General features: G+C 35.5%; 1 pseudogene; it reads left to right on the top strand.

Annotated features, from left to right (window-relative positions):
* The first annotated feature begins 5,764 nt into the window (after positions 1-5,764).
* LOC146917774 (uncharacterized) lies at positions 5,765-13,114 on the top strand (annotated as a pseudogene).
* The last annotated feature ends 2,708 nt before the right edge of the window (positions 13,115-15,822 follow it).

Below are 15,822 nucleotides of genomic sequence, written 5' to 3'. Positions count from 1 at the left end.
TGTTGAGATTTTGGAAAAGATTGTGCCAGACTGGATTTGCAAGAATGTGGTTTCTTCTGGAGACACTATGTACTGGTGGGTCTCATTGTTTTTATGATTAAACCTTCGCGCTTTTAGAGTATCAGTCTCTTTTAGGCATGTGAAGATTTGATTCTGGCGTAACATGAAATTCCAGCCTTCTTTGGACTACAAAAAACATATAATTCCGAATTTATGTTTGATATAATGGAATAGCAGAACTTAGAAGTTTGATATAGAATAGCAGAACTTTTGATGACATTAGTTAGTCTTGTTGTGAGCCAAAATCCTCTGTCGTTTACTTCAAAGTAGTTATTTATTAATTTCCTTTATGTTCTTATTTTTATAGTTTATGAAACCTGTAACATTTGCAGCGTTAAGAATGTGTTGGATTTGGACTAAGTTTGATCATGGCTGCTCAACAATGTTGACCAAAGGAGATGAGTCAAGGGTTTTTGTTGAATGAGATAATGAATGTTAATTGTGTGTTTCAAATGACTGTTGGAAATGTTGTGCATAGCAAGGGAATTGTTTGGCAATATTTTTGCACTCATTGCTCTGTGAGGAATTGCAGTGAAAATGCACGACAAGGTCGAAGCACCAAATTGTAGCGTCACAAATACTGCAGCAAAAAGTGCATTGGGACATATGACATTTCTGGGTATGATTAATGTGGTTCACTTTATTTCATTCTTCCAAAATCACTCCAATTACTACAGAGCTCTTTCAAAAGATGATTATGAACAATTTAGTTTTTTCTTATAAGATTTGTATGTTGTGATTCTGGTTATCAAAGTATTACGTGTTTTCTTGTTGATTATTAGTAATAAACTGAGTAGCTAACAAATACTTACAAGTCCAGCTGAAAGTTACAATATTGTTCATATGGCTTTTCGATGGATGCATTGTTGTAAAGTGAAAGCTTTTCTTTATATGTCATGTTTCTAATTTTTAAGGCCGCAGGTTTTCATAGTTTATTTTCCTTACCATGCATATATTTACAACTATTGCATATCCACTTACCTGTTATACAATAACCACACACATCTATACTATAAAGAGAACTGATAGAGCAACTACCAATTTTAGTCGGGTATTCATCTGTATAAATTTGTCCTTAGAACAATAATTTTTTTTCTAAGTTTAAATATAGAAACATACATGAATATTAAAAATAAAATTTACAAAAATTCAGAAGCAAATATGTCAACTTCATTTGAATTGATATGTTGTTCTATCTCATCACTTTTCTCCATCAAGGCTAACTCTTACAAATTAACTCATCTGAGTACCAAGACTATAAAGATCTAATTTCACTACTAAGAGACACACCGGTTCAAAATATCTCTGATAGAAACCAACTTCTTACAGATCGAGTGACGTATAACTTATAGTAATCCTTGAAACTACAGGAAATGATAACAGCAGTCATTATGCATAACTGACGTAAACTCCAACCAATGAAGACATAACCATCAGACTTGCGCAAACCCAGGGCATTCAAAGAACAAATGGGTAGCTGCCTCCACTTCACACCTCCTCTTTGATAAGAGGCAACAATCTTCGATCAACAAGGTTTTCCTTCGTTGGCATTTTTGAAAACAAGACAAGACACCTTCAACGGGTCCAACTTGTTCCAAATTTTTTAAAAGAAAGGATCTCTACAAAGAGGCCGTCATGTATAATTACCGAATAAGGCATGACTCGCAGAATATGTTCCTCCAATGTAATGCTTCCATATCCATCTATCCCTAAGACCCTAAACCCTTTCACAGCCATGTTGGCTAAAGCCGCCTTTAACTCAGTGAACATGTCCATCTCTCACTGAAATAACTCCCTCCTCCATGACCCCACCCACTGCCCCTCAATCCACTCCACCATCTCCTCCACAATGCATTGCAAAAACTTGAAACCGATAAAAGCCGACTAAATCTTGAAGCCAATGAACTATCATCAATCCAACTATCATACCATAAATATGTTTCCCCTATATTTCATACCAATTTGATATCGAGTTTGTTTCCAACGAGTTGATATCCTTCCACCAAGTGGAGCACTTAATAAGCACCCTTAGTTGTTAAAGTTTCGTCTTCATTGCGAAATTGCGATATTTACTTCGTAATAGTTTTGCCCACAATGATTGGCTTTCCTCTTATAATAGCCAATGCCTTTTAATCTAACGCCCTTAAAATCGTAACCTCTAAACCTCAAACCTCTATTGGCTAACAAAATAGGCTTCTAAGAATCCAATAGTGAACCTTCCTCTTCCCCTCTGTCCAACCAAAAGGAAATTTTGAAGTAGTGATACCAAGTATGTGATAAGCAAAAACAACATGAAACAATATACATGTAATAAATAGCATCACGAGTCACGGCATATTAGTCTAAACCAAATACACATCATAATTTCTTTTGCAGGAACTACTGATCTTTTAAGATTGATGTTCTTTTGACAGTTTAAATTTTAACTTGAAAAAAAAAAACTGTGTTGGTATAGGCAAAATTGTATAGAAAAGCCCGACCAAAGTAACGGAAAAAAAAATAAAAGCCGGACCAAAATTGATAGTTTTTTTTTTTTTAGGAAAAATTGAAATAGTACGTAACAATAATTGGGATGAAAAATAATATTATAGTTGATAATATAATAACAGAACAAAAGAATAAATACCATTTTAGTAAATTGAAATAATCACATGGAAGAAATTTATAATGAAAATTGGCAACCCCAATCCCCCGTCTTTTTCCTCTTCCCATAAAATAAAAATAAGGACGTGACTAATTGGTTCCTGTCCAATATGTTAGGTACATTGTATTGTTATAATTTAAAAAATACGTTGTTTGAAAAAATCAAAATACAAACAAACTCAACCAATTATTTTAATATTTAATGGTGTAGTGGATATTATATTAACCTGAATTCCAACTTCAATTATAATATATGTTTGATTTTTCAAATAACGTGTGTAGTAAGAAATCGTTTGGTTTGAAACGGTGTATTATAATGAGTGATAATTTATTTAGCAGCGTCCGTGATGTTACTTGCAAAATAATTTATTGTTATTTTTTTTTTTTGAAGGAAATAATTTATTGTTATTGTTTATTTATATTTTTTTTTATCTGTTTTATTTAAAAATCCATCATGAGGCCTGATAAAACATATGGCAAGTGACTGAATAAAAACATAAATTCATGTAGTTTTTCTTTTTTTGATAAAAAAATTATGTGGTTTTTAGAAACAATAATGATACATTAACACCCACTTTTTATACATCCACGTAACATCTGATTAATCATGTATAAGAAAATATATATCCTTTCTCATAAAAAAAAAAAAAGATTTTTTTTTGACAGAACATAAAAAAAAAGAGTTTAACATGTGCAATTCCGGGAAATTGATCCCTATTATTACGAGAAATTATTTTTTTTCCTTCTCTATTCACAAGTGCGAAGGTGAGAAAAATATAAAGGAAGAGTTGAATTGTGTTAACTTTTTCAAAAACTTTTATAAGTGTTTTAAGTACTGGTCATAGTCTGATGAGTTCAGAGTCTTATAGCAGCGGATAATATGAGAGAGAGAGAGAGAGAGAGAGAGAGAGAGAGAGAGAGAGAGAGAGAGAGAGAGAGAGAGAGAGAGAGAGAGAGAGAGAGAGAGAGAGAGAGAGAGAGAGAGAGCAAATACAAAACAATTATACTAGTTCCTCATACAATCCAGGAGTAGTCCAGTCCCCTTGCACTTTCAAGGGATTTCACTATAATCACAACTGATTACAAATTGTTCAATGACACAACCAAGAGACTTCCAAATGCTCAAGGACACAAGCAAGAGACTTCTAATGCTAAATTACTACTGAAATAGACTTCCAATGCTCAAACACAAAGCAAGAGACTTTCAAATGATCAATTACAACTGAAAGAGACATCTAGGTGTTTACAAATAAACAAATTTGTTCTTACACTTGACATACAATCCGAGGTGTAAATAATACAAATCAGAATATACTCTTAAGACTTAAAATTTCTAAAATACAATATTTGATATAAAATTCTTAAGTATTCCATGCACTTTTTTATTTGATAGAGTAAGAGCACAATAAAAATAGCAGAGTCTTGTTGGTCTTGTTCAGGTCTTCAACTCCTTATATAGGCAAGGATTTGAGAGACGTTGAAAAAGAGTGTCAGCGTATTAAAAGTCGTTAAGAAACTTTAAATCCAAGACGTTAGACCTTTGCATGATATGGATAATTTCGTTGTTTAGACATTTGAAATTCCTTCGCTGAAACTGGAATTTTCTGTTCATTTTCTTTGTCTGTATCGACACGTGGTCAGAAGAAAACAAATTGTACTATCAGAGTTTGATAGATATGTTGGAATAAAATATGTTTAACATTAAACCCTTGAGAGTTTTGATGATAACAAGGTATTAAAAATTGTCAATCGGATAAGCTAATATTTGTTCAAGTGTACAGGACCATAGACAAAAATTTGACATCTTAAATAGGTTCTGGAAGAACAAAAGAGAGCTAATGAATCAACAAAAAGGAAGCTTGAAGCATCTGAAGAGAAGTGCTCCTGAAGTCAAAGTGCTCCTGAAGTGATGACGTCATCAGAAGCAAGTTCATCAGAAGCATCTCATCAGAAGCTAAAGATCACCAGAAGCTGAAGTTCATCATGAAATGCAAGACTTAAAGCTTCAAAGGTTGTTCAATGGATTTAATCTCGTCTAAGCATTGCAGAAGACTGGAAGTGAAGCAACGACTAATTTGAAAGGATTTGAAGGCATTGGATGCTTGTTCTTTAAAGAGCGTTGACAAAGTACAATTGTACGAAGTGTACAACCACTACCTCCACTACTCTGTTGTGTCTTTGCTACAAGACAAGAAAAACAGCTCTGCCTGCAACAATGTTCCTTCACAATTGGAATGGATTTGAAATTGATCCTTCATAGGACAATAACCATATCAGGCAAAAGATCATTGGCGATTGATCAAAGCTTCAAACGACTCTATTTACAACGTCTCTTTCACACCTCTATATAAAGGAGTGAAGACTTAGAGATTGGCAAGGACTCAACAACAATTTACAAGTGCCAAAACTCTGCTGAAATTGTTCTGCATTCAAAAGTTCGCTTAGAATTTCTTATCAACTTTCATATCTTAGAAATTCTAGAGTCTTAAGAGTTTGTATCTGATTTGTATTGTGAACACCACTGATTGTATATCAAGTGTTCAACCTCAAACATTTTTCTTTGTAATTTTGTTTGATTAGAAGTCTCTTGCAGTTGTGCTTGAGCATTAGAAGTGTTTTGATTGTGTTCAGGAGCATAGAAAGTCTCTTGCTTGTGTGCTTGAGCAGTTTGAAGTCTCTTGCTAGTTTTAGTAGTGAGCAGTTGTAATCAGATATTACATTTTAGTCAACTCTCCTTGGAAGTGCAAGGGGGACAGGACTACTTCCGGTTTATGGAAGGAACCTGTATAATTGCATTGTGTCTTTCTTCTTTCTCTCTCTCTCTCTCTCTCTCTCTCTCTCTCTCTCTGTTTTTATCCGCTGCAAGTTAGTCCTGAAATTCACTTCAGAAGTAGAACTCTATCTGCTCCTGATCAGTGTTTTCAGCTTAGGAGAAAACGAAGAAAAAGCTAACACAATTCAACCCCCCTTCTTGTGTTTTTCTCACCTTCAATTGGTATCTAGAGCCTTGGTCTGTTGTCTTAACACTTAACAGTGTAACAGAAAAAGATCTGAGAAAAACATGTCTGGTGATACTTCCAGTTCTGGATCTAGGCACAACCATATTGTTCCATATGATTATGGTGACAACAAGAAATCTGACTTTGGAAAAATTCCTAAGTTCAATGGAGATCCTGAAGAATTTTCTTGGTGGAAAACCAACTTCTACAGCTATGTCATGGGTTTAGATGAAGAACTATGGGACATACTTGAAGATGGTGCTGGTGACTTGGTCCTTGATGAAGAAGGAGCTGCTGTTGATAGAAAGAAACATACTCCTGCTCAGAAGAAACTTTACAAGAAGCATCATACTATCAGAGGAGCACTTGTCACTGCCATACCTAAAGCAGAGTATATGAAGATGAGTGACAAATCCACTGCTAAGGCAATGTTTGCTTCTCTTTGTGCAAACTATGAAGGCAGCAAGAAGGTCAGAGAAGCAAAAGCTGTTATGCTTGTTTATCAGTATGAGTTGTTCAAGATGAAGGATGATGAAATTATTGAGGAGATGTACTCAAGGTTTCAAAACCTAGTCTCTGGATTACAAATACTGAAGAAGAGTTATGTTGCTTCTGATCATGTTAGCCAGATACTAAGAAGTTTGCCTGCTAGATGGAGACCTAAGGTTACTTCTATTAAGGAAGCTAAAGATTTAAACACTTTAAGTGTTGAAGATCATGTCAGCTCTCTCAAGGTTCATGAGATAAGTCTAAATGAACGTGAGCCTGCTAAGAAGAGTAAATATATTGCTCTACCATCTAAAGGGAAGTCATCAAAAGCTCTTAAAGTTATTGAATCTGAAGAAGAGTCACCTAATGGAGACTCTGATGAAGATCCTACTGAGAAGATGGCTATGCTTTCCAACAAGCTTGAATATCTGGCAAGGAAGAACAAGAAGTTTCTGAGTAAGAGAGGTGGCTACAAGAGCTCCAAGAAAGAAAATCAGAAGGGATGCTTCAACTGTAAGAAGCCTGGACATTTCATTGCTGATTGCCCTTATCTTCAGAAGGAGAAATCAAAGGATAAGTCAAAGAAATCAAGTTTCAACACAAGGAAATTCAGAAAGCAGATTAAGAAGAGTTTAATGACAACCTGGGAAGATTTAGATAGTGAATCTGGGTCTGAAAAAGGAAGAAGCTGGAGATGAAGCAAATGCAGCTATGGGGTTAGTGGCTACTGTAACTTCAGAAGCAGATCCTGACTCAGACTCTGAAGATGAAAATGAGGTATATTCTAAGATTCCCAGAGAAGAACTTATTGAGTCTCTTAACGAACTCCTTACACATTTTGAACTGAAAACCAATGGGTTGAAAGATTTAAAAGAAAAATATGTTGATTTAATGAAACAACAAGAATCAACTCTATTGGATCTGAAAGCTTCTGAAGGACTTAGAGGCTTTGACTTCATTTGTAAAACTTATGAAGAGAAGCTTAAGTATCTTTGTCAGAAGCTACAAGAAAAGTCTAATGGAAAGTCTTTAAGCAAACATGAAATTGCTCTTGAGGATTTTATTATGTCTAGTATTGACAGAAGCAAAGTTGCTTCAATGATTTATAGCATTTACAGAAACAATGGTAAAGGGATTGAATTTTTAGGAGGGAAACCTAATGAAATCAGTCTTAAAGCATGTTGTGAATGCATCAAGGAAGGATTGAAAACCTTCTTTGTACATGAAGGTGCTAAATTTGAAACTGTAGTTCAATCAGAACCCGAAGCTTCCAGCTCTAAGGCTAAGATTATTTCAAAGCCAAAGAACTCTAAGCCTAAGGCAATGATAAACTCTGATTCTAAGACCTTAAAGATCAAGATTCTGAAGAGATCAGAACCTGTTCCTCAGAGTCTGTTGAAACCTGAATCTGAGGTCCTGATGTCTAAGTTTCAGAAGGACAAAACAGTTGTTTCTCGTGGGGAGTCAAAACCAAAAGGTGTTAAACATAAGGTAATGATTAATTAGAAGCTACCAAACTTACAGCACAAGGTAGAAGAAGTGAAGAGTAAAACTTCTAGTACTAACCTGAAAGGACCCATAAAACAATGAGTACCTAAATATGAAATTGTCAATGCTACAGATATGTCTAAGAGCAAAGGAAAAGAAAAAATCATGGTACCTAGACAGTGGTTACTCAAGGCATATGACAGGAGAGAAGTCTATATTTCTCACCCTCACAATGAAAGAAGGAGGAAATGTGATGTTTGGAGGCAACCAGTCTGACAAGATCATTGGTACAGGAACTATTGGTAACTCCTCTATCTCAATTAATAATGTGTGGTTGGTAGATGGTCTTGAACATAACCTTTTGAGTATCAGTCAGTTTTGTGACAATGGTTATGATGTGATGTTTGAAAAGACCAACTGTACAATAATCAACAAAGATAATAAGTCCATAATATTCAAGGGAAAAAGGATGGGGAATGTCTATAAAATTAATTTCTCTGAACTGGTTGACCAGAAGGTAATTTGTCTTCTGTCAGTGAATGATAAGAAATGCATGTGGCACAGAAGTTTGGGACATGCTAACTGGAGATTAATCTCTAAGCTTAGTAAGTTACAACTTGTTAAAGGCCTACCAGACATTGACTATCATTCAGATGCAATTTGTGGTGCATGCCAGAAAGGGAAAATTTTAAAACCATCTTTTAAAACAAAAGACATTGTCTCAACCTCTAGACCCTTAGAACTACTTCATATTGATTTATTTAGACCAGTTAGCACTGCATACTTATATGAAAGTAAATATGGATTAGTTATTGTTGATGATTACAGCAGATGGACTTGGGCAAAATTCCTGAAAAGTAAGGATAATGCTTATGATGTATTTAGTAACTTCTGCACTCAAATACAGTCTGAAAAAGAAATGAAGATTTTAAAAGTAAGAAGTGATCATGATGGAGAGTTTGAAAATGAGCCATTTGAAATTTTTTGTAAAAAACTTGGAATTGTCCATGAATTCTCTTCTCCTAGAACTCCACAACAAAATGGGGTTGTAGAGAGAAAGAATAGAACTTTACAAGAAATGGCTAGAACCATGATTCATGAAAACAATTTGGCTAAACATTTCTGGGCAGAAGCAGTGAATACAACATGTTATGTCCAAAATAGAATCTATATCAGACCTATCTTGGAGAAAACAACATATGAACTCTTTAAGGGAAGAAGACCCAATATCTCTTACTTTTATCAATTTAGATGTACATGTTACATTCTAAATAACAAGCTCTACCTAAAAAAATTTGATGCCAAGGTCCAAAGAGGAATCTTTTTAGGTTAATCTGAAAGGTCAAAGGCATACAGAGTGTATAATTCAGAAACACTTTGTGTTGAAGAATCAATGCACATTAAATTTGATGACAAAGAGCCTGGAAGTAAAACTCTAGAGAAAGATGAAAGTTTTGCAGATATACAGGTTCTTGAAGAAACTCCAGAACCTGATCAGATAGCTGAATATGAAGAGAGTCCAGAAGCACAAGATGAAGTTGCTTCTGATGAATATGAACCAACCTCAGAAGCACAAGATGAAGTTGCTTCTGATGAAGCTCAAGACGGCTCTCAGCAAGCTACTTAATCCAAGAACACATTCAAGTACAAGTCTTCACATCCTGAAGATCAAATCATTGGAAACAAAGAAAGTCCTAGAAGAACAAGATCATACTTCAGACAATAAGAGTCTATGATAGGACTGTTATCAGTGATTGAACCTGCTACAGTTGATGAAGCACTTTCAGATGATGGATGGATACTAGCTATGCAGGAAGAGCTTAATCAGTTTCAAAGAAATGATGTGTGGGATCTGGTACCCAAACCTCAACATAAGAACATTATTGGAACAAAATGGGTATTCAGAAACAAGTTGAATGAACAAGGTGAAGTAGTCAGAAACAAAGCAAGACTTGTTGCACACGGTTACAGTCAACAAGAAGACATTGATTATACTGAAACATTTGCTCCAGTTGCAAGATTGGAAGCAATCAGGTTACTTTTATCCTATGCAGTAAATCATGGCATAATATTATATCAAATGGATGTCAAGAGTGCATTTCTTAATGTAGTCATTGAAGAAGAAGTGTTTGTGAAGCAACCTCCTGGTTTTGATGATCTTAAGCATCCTGACCATGTTTATAAACTTAAGAAATCACTATATGGCTTGAAACAAGCTCCCAGAGCTTGGTATGATAGACTAAGTAATTTCTTGATAGAAAATGATTTTAAAAGAGGTCAGGTTGACACAACACTCTTCAGGAGGACTGTTGAGAAATACATTCTTGTTGTGCAGATATATGTTGATGATATAATATTTGGTTCTACTAATGCATCTCTTTGCAATGAATTTTCTAAGTTAATGCAGGATGAATTTAAAATGAGCATGATTGGAGAGTTGAAGTTCTTCCTTGGAATTCAAATCAATCAAAGCAAAGATGGAGTATATGTTCATCAAACAAAGTATACTAAGGAGCTTCTGAAGAAGTTCAAGCTGGAAGATTGTAAATTGATGAACACTCCAATGTATCCAACCTGCACCTTAAGCAAAGAAGATACTAGAACAAAAGTAAACCAGAAGCTGTATAGAGGTATGATTGTGATGGGGATTTGAGTATTGACGTCATTGTTGCTAAAACAAATATTCATGTTTGTGGCATTTCTGTAAGATGTTGGATACGATGTTCCAACATCCTGGCACGGTTCAGTGTGCCTGGTTTTATGCCTATTTGTACGCGCGCCTTTTCTTATTAAGGAAACCTCGTTTTTCATATCTTGGTGGCTAAGCAACGCGCATATCTGTACAGAATCAGATTGTTTGTGATTTCCTAAGATTGTGTTATTTAATTAGGAAAGTTTTGGAGGTGATCAGGATGTTCCTAATTATGTGCCTACATATTAGGAGTTTCCTTTTCTGGTTCTGTTGTTCGTGAAATGGATCACCAAATTGTTCTGAAGTCCAACAAGTTGTTCTGACCAGTATTGCCTCAGTATATATAGAAGACTACAAGACCTAATTCACCATCGAAGCCGCCGCACTAAAAATGTAGATTTTTAGGGTTGAGTCTTTGTGTGTTCTACTCTTGTATCTGTCGATGCAAGTTTAGTTCTGATTATTTGTGAGCCTTTCGTGTATCTTCTTGATGCATGTTTAGGACTGTTCTTTGAGTTGTATTTTGTTCACTCCTCTGAAGCTTTTAAGCAAAGAGGTAGGTAGATTGTGTACTACACCGAAGTTGTGAAACAAGGTGTTAGTTGTTGTGCTTTGAAGGTAATTTCACATTTTGATAGAGTCTGTAATCTGAGAATCACAGAGGATGTGATCTGTTGTAAGGGAGTGAGATGGGATCTCAGATCTAGGAGTTCCTATGTTGAAGTCTAGATGGGTAGGTCCTAGGTCATATAGTGCAAATGTGGTTTGCTGAGAGCTATTGAATATGGACTACACTAGTGGATTTCCTTCCTGGCTTGGTAGCCCCCAGATGTAGGTGAGTTGTGCTGAACTTGGTTAACAAACTCTCTGTGCCGTTTATTTTCCTGTCGTTTATTTTGATGTTTGTTTATGCTTACTGCTAGTATGATGTTGGAACATTAAACAGAATATCTGCCTTCTGCGCATCTGGAATTAAAAACAACTTCTAACTATTGCGCTATAATTCAACATCTGTTATATTTGTCTTGATCTGTCTGTTTTCTCCTAGCTCGATGTTAAAACATCTTACTCTACATTATGTTCGTATCTAATGTTGAAACATCGTATAAAACATTTGAAAGCTAGCCTGCCAGAATTTCAATTGGTATCAGAGCAGGCACCCGACCTGCTACTGGGTGAGCTCCAGGGAAGATAAATTCTGGACTCATGGACAGATTCAAGGAAGGAGGTAATTGAGTTGTTTATTATTTATATATGCCTATTAAAGGGGAGTATTACCTGAGAGGGAGCATTATTTTTAACTAGTCTGATGATGTCATGATGCTAGTTTATGTGATTAATGTATGGATAGATGTGGGTCTGTTATGTTTTTGTTGTACTGATGTCTTACCAGATGTTCTGACATCCTATTGTGAGAATTTATTTTTCTCTGAAGTTGGTTGTTTGTGGGAGTTTATTTCTCCCTTGATTTTTCTATGAGGCTGTGTTTCTATCTCTATTCTATTGTATATGCCTCTGATATTCTTGGAAATGTTCCAGCTTGTCCAACTATGCATTACTATTATTTTTGAAGATGTTCTTTTGAGGTAATGCTGAAGTTTGTTACTTTCTTTCCAGATGAATTCTTGTGTTTAAATGAAAGAAGGTATGATTGTATCCCACTAGTTTGTCTATATGATCTCATATTGTTCTATTCAAGAAATAATCAAATCTCTTTGTCTGTGAGAATCATTTTGGTGTGTCCCAATCTACTGCTGGATCTGAGTACTCAGAAGCTGGTGGCAATTGTTCTAACCGTGTGTGGATGAAGGAAATGTTAAAGAGTATAATGTTGAACAAGATGCTCCAACACTGTGTTGTGTCAATTTGAGTACATTTGATATTCTCAAGAATACTGTGCTGAATAGTGGGATGCTGGCACTGGAAAGAAAGCTGGTGAAGGAGTTTCTGATGTATATCTCTCATGTTTGTGACTATCCTCTTAGCAATAAGTATCTTAAAGTCTATGTTAGAGGAGAATGTGTCAACTTCTCTCTGAACACCATCAACAAGGTTCTTGGGGTTGGAGAGATCAAGATGCCTGAGCTAGAGGTGACGATTAATCAGGTGTGAAGGAAGATCACTGCCAATCAGATCATAATGTGGCCTAAGAAGGTAAAGATTTTCTCTGGCAAATTGTCTGGGAAATATGCTATTCTCAACAGGATTGTTGCAGCCAACTGGTTCCCTACCACTCATTCCTCTTATATTGCCACATGGTTGGGTAAGTTTATTCTAAGGCTAAAATGAATTTTGATACTTATATATGTGAACAAACTGTTAAGCATGCTGCTGTTAAATCCCCCATAGCTTTTCTACCTTGTTGAGTAGTATTATCTTAGACCAGCACCCTAGTATTAAGACTGCCAATGTTATTGCTGAGAAGAGGGAATCTCCTCTCATGTTGCACTATAAGTTGGTTGGTGCGGATTATGTTCCAGACATTGTTAGAACATCTGGAAGTGTTCCTGTTACATGTCTGATATCTTCTGGAGGTAGATTGTTGGAAGTATTCTGTTCTGTCATTTCTGCATCTATTTTGCTTGGTGGTATTCTATTTGATGCATTCTCGAACAGTCTTGTTTTTCCTAATGCTGAGTTGATGTGCTCGAGGAGGTTGAAACATCTCATCTGTCTAAGTTTTTTGTTTCTCCTCTTGAAGTTATCTTGTAGCATGTCTGTTTTCGCTACGGGAAGGTGTTAGGCACCCATAACGACTATAGTATCCTATAGGAACCATCTTTATGTTCTACGCGCGCGCTTTATTTTTAAATGCTATTTGAAAAGTGTTTATTTAAACCTAAGAGTTTACTAAGTGAAGAATTGGAGAGAGAAGAATGTTTGATTTTTTTGTTTTATTTGAATTGAAGGAATATTGGTTCCTTGCCTACGTACCCTTTTAAGGGATCAAATCCACTGTAGTTCTCTTCCAAAAAATGTTTTTGTTTTTGTTGGTTGATTTTAAGTTTGAAAATTGGAATTTTGAAGAATGGAGATTGAGAGGCCTTAAAGGCATGAGATTTAAGAAAAAAGTGAGGTTTGATTAGTTATTTTGAAAAAAAGGTCATCTATGATTAATTTTCATTGAAATTTGATTAAGAAAATAAAGAGAAAATGCAAAGGAGTTTTGACTCCTATATTTTTTGAAAAAAGGTTTTCAAGTGATGTTGTTCAAGGTTTTTTGGAAAATTGATTTTTCTAAGTGTAAGTCCTAAGCATTCATCTAAACATTCAATCCTAAACATACATCTAAACATGCATATCCTAGCCATACATCTAGAGTATCTAGGTGATGTGTGTGCATGTGTCGGTGCTTGTGTCGGTGTACATCATTAGAGTCCATTGTCCTTTACATCATTGGCCTAAATACATGCTATGGTCTTGCAAGAAATTAAAATATAAAGGAAATTACAAAATTCCTAGGTCTTTACATACTAAGTCTTTGCATGAAAGTTAAAGTGTATGATAATAAGGACTAAGAGTATAAGATGGAGGATGAAATGCTTATGGAGTGCATGAAACATGAAGTAAAATGGTTAGTAATCAAAAAGCATAATAGCATGAAAATTATAAGCAAGAGAAACACTAAAAAACTTGGCAAAAAAAGTAATGAAATCCCTAACCTAAGAGTGGCAAGATATACCCTAAATTTGCCATAACATCAAGGCAAGGATATGACTTATGATCCCCCCATATCATGGCAATTTTCAAAGGTGTTATTTCAGCCATAACATGAGAATCACAAAGAAGTATCAAGCCAAGAGTTATGACATATTCGTAGGCATGTTTTTACACTTATTTCCACACTAGGATATTCACATAACTTGTAAAACAAGAAACTAACATTTAAACCCACAACACAATGGAAACAAGCACATGTTCAGAGGCAAGAATATCAAGCAATCATATGTCAAGTATCCATGCCACTTAGCAAAGTATCATGACCAAAATATAGCAAGATTTCACAAAAGTTTTAGCAATAACAAGAAATATCACACATATATTTTTCAGGTTTTAAAATGTAACAACATCACAAAAATATCAAGAAAAATGGCAAAAACATATAGAAACATTTTTTAGAATTTTATTATGAATTTTGAATGTAACAAAGGTGTAATTAATAAGAAACAGTGTGGAAATAGTAAAAAAACACAAGAAACGAACACAGCAAGGAAACTAGGCCCAAGTCCAAAGTTACAGATGGACCATGGACTATCCAAATGCCTCAGAGGCGTTGGATTGATCCAAGTCCATCAAAACCCTAGATCTGAGGGCTGAGAGTGCATAGCGCATGGTAACTAGGTTCAGGTACACCTAAACAAACAATCTCATGCGTACACATCATCACAAAATTGATCTGACGGTGGAAAAGGGGTAAGGCAAGGGTTTGGGGGTGAACCAGACTGGTTCAGATGAACCGGTTCGGTTCACTCCCCTATAAAAGCATGAGGACCGGTCTAACATTCATTCTTCACTTCCCTTTCTCTCTCTACGTTACAAACTTCTCTCCCTTCTCTCTAGACTTCTGATCATCTTCTCCGGCGGGTTTCACCGCCGCCGGTGAAGATTCCGATGCCGGAAACCTAACCGTCACTCAAAACTCTACGATCTAAAGCTTTTCACCGTTTATTTTTCATTCTAAACACGAATCAAACACCAAAAATCAGAAAAGAAGCCTAGATCTATGTAGATCAGAACTTAATCTTTACGGTTTTTAGGTTTTTGAATCTTTTCGAAGCTTTCTTGAAAGTAAACCCTAATCTGACCTATTTTCTACGCTGATTATGGATTTGAACTCTGATCTTGCAAATAAACGGTGAATCTTCATGGATTTACATTTTTAGGGTTTCGGTTCAAACTTTTTTCGAATCTTTTCAAAATTCTTCTTCGATTCACCGTTTATTCTCTCTCGTGAATCTTCATTGAGCTTTTGCGATGAAAAACGAGGAAGTTTTTGATGAATACCTGGTTTTAATAGGAGATTTCGAACAACCAGATCCTTGCAAGCTTCTGGTAAGTTTTGGACCGAAAATAAATCGGTATTCTTCTCTCTTTCTCCTTCACTGGTTCAGAACTTGCTTCGATTCTCTCTTCTTCTCACTTCTCTCACTGTGATCGCACGAATTCTTCGAATTTGTGCTTGAATTGCAGTGGCTAGAGTTCAATGATGATGATTCAGATTCGAATCTCTGAGAACTCTCACCAATTCGTTGGAATTGTGTTGAATTTGTGGTTCTGGAAACTTAGGGTTTGATGAATTAGGGATGAATGTTCTTGGTGTTCTTGAAAAACGGTTACGGTTTTGATCTTTGATTCTGGAGAGAGAATTGTGGAATGGTGTTTGTGATGATTTGGCACGTTGTGATTGATTCTGTTGCTGTGCATTGATGAGTTGGCTATTTATAGGCTGCC

The sequence above is a fragment of the Medicago sativa genome, chromosome 6 (assembly GCF_051527215.1).
Source record: "Medicago sativa cultivar Bolivia chromosome 6, Bolivia_mono, whole genome shotgun sequence".
Classification (NCBI taxonomy): domain Eukaryota; kingdom Viridiplantae; phylum Streptophyta; class Magnoliopsida; order Fabales; family Fabaceae; genus Medicago; species Medicago sativa.
Note: the sequence above shows the minus strand (reverse complement) of the source record. Positions and strands in the feature narration are given on the sequence as shown.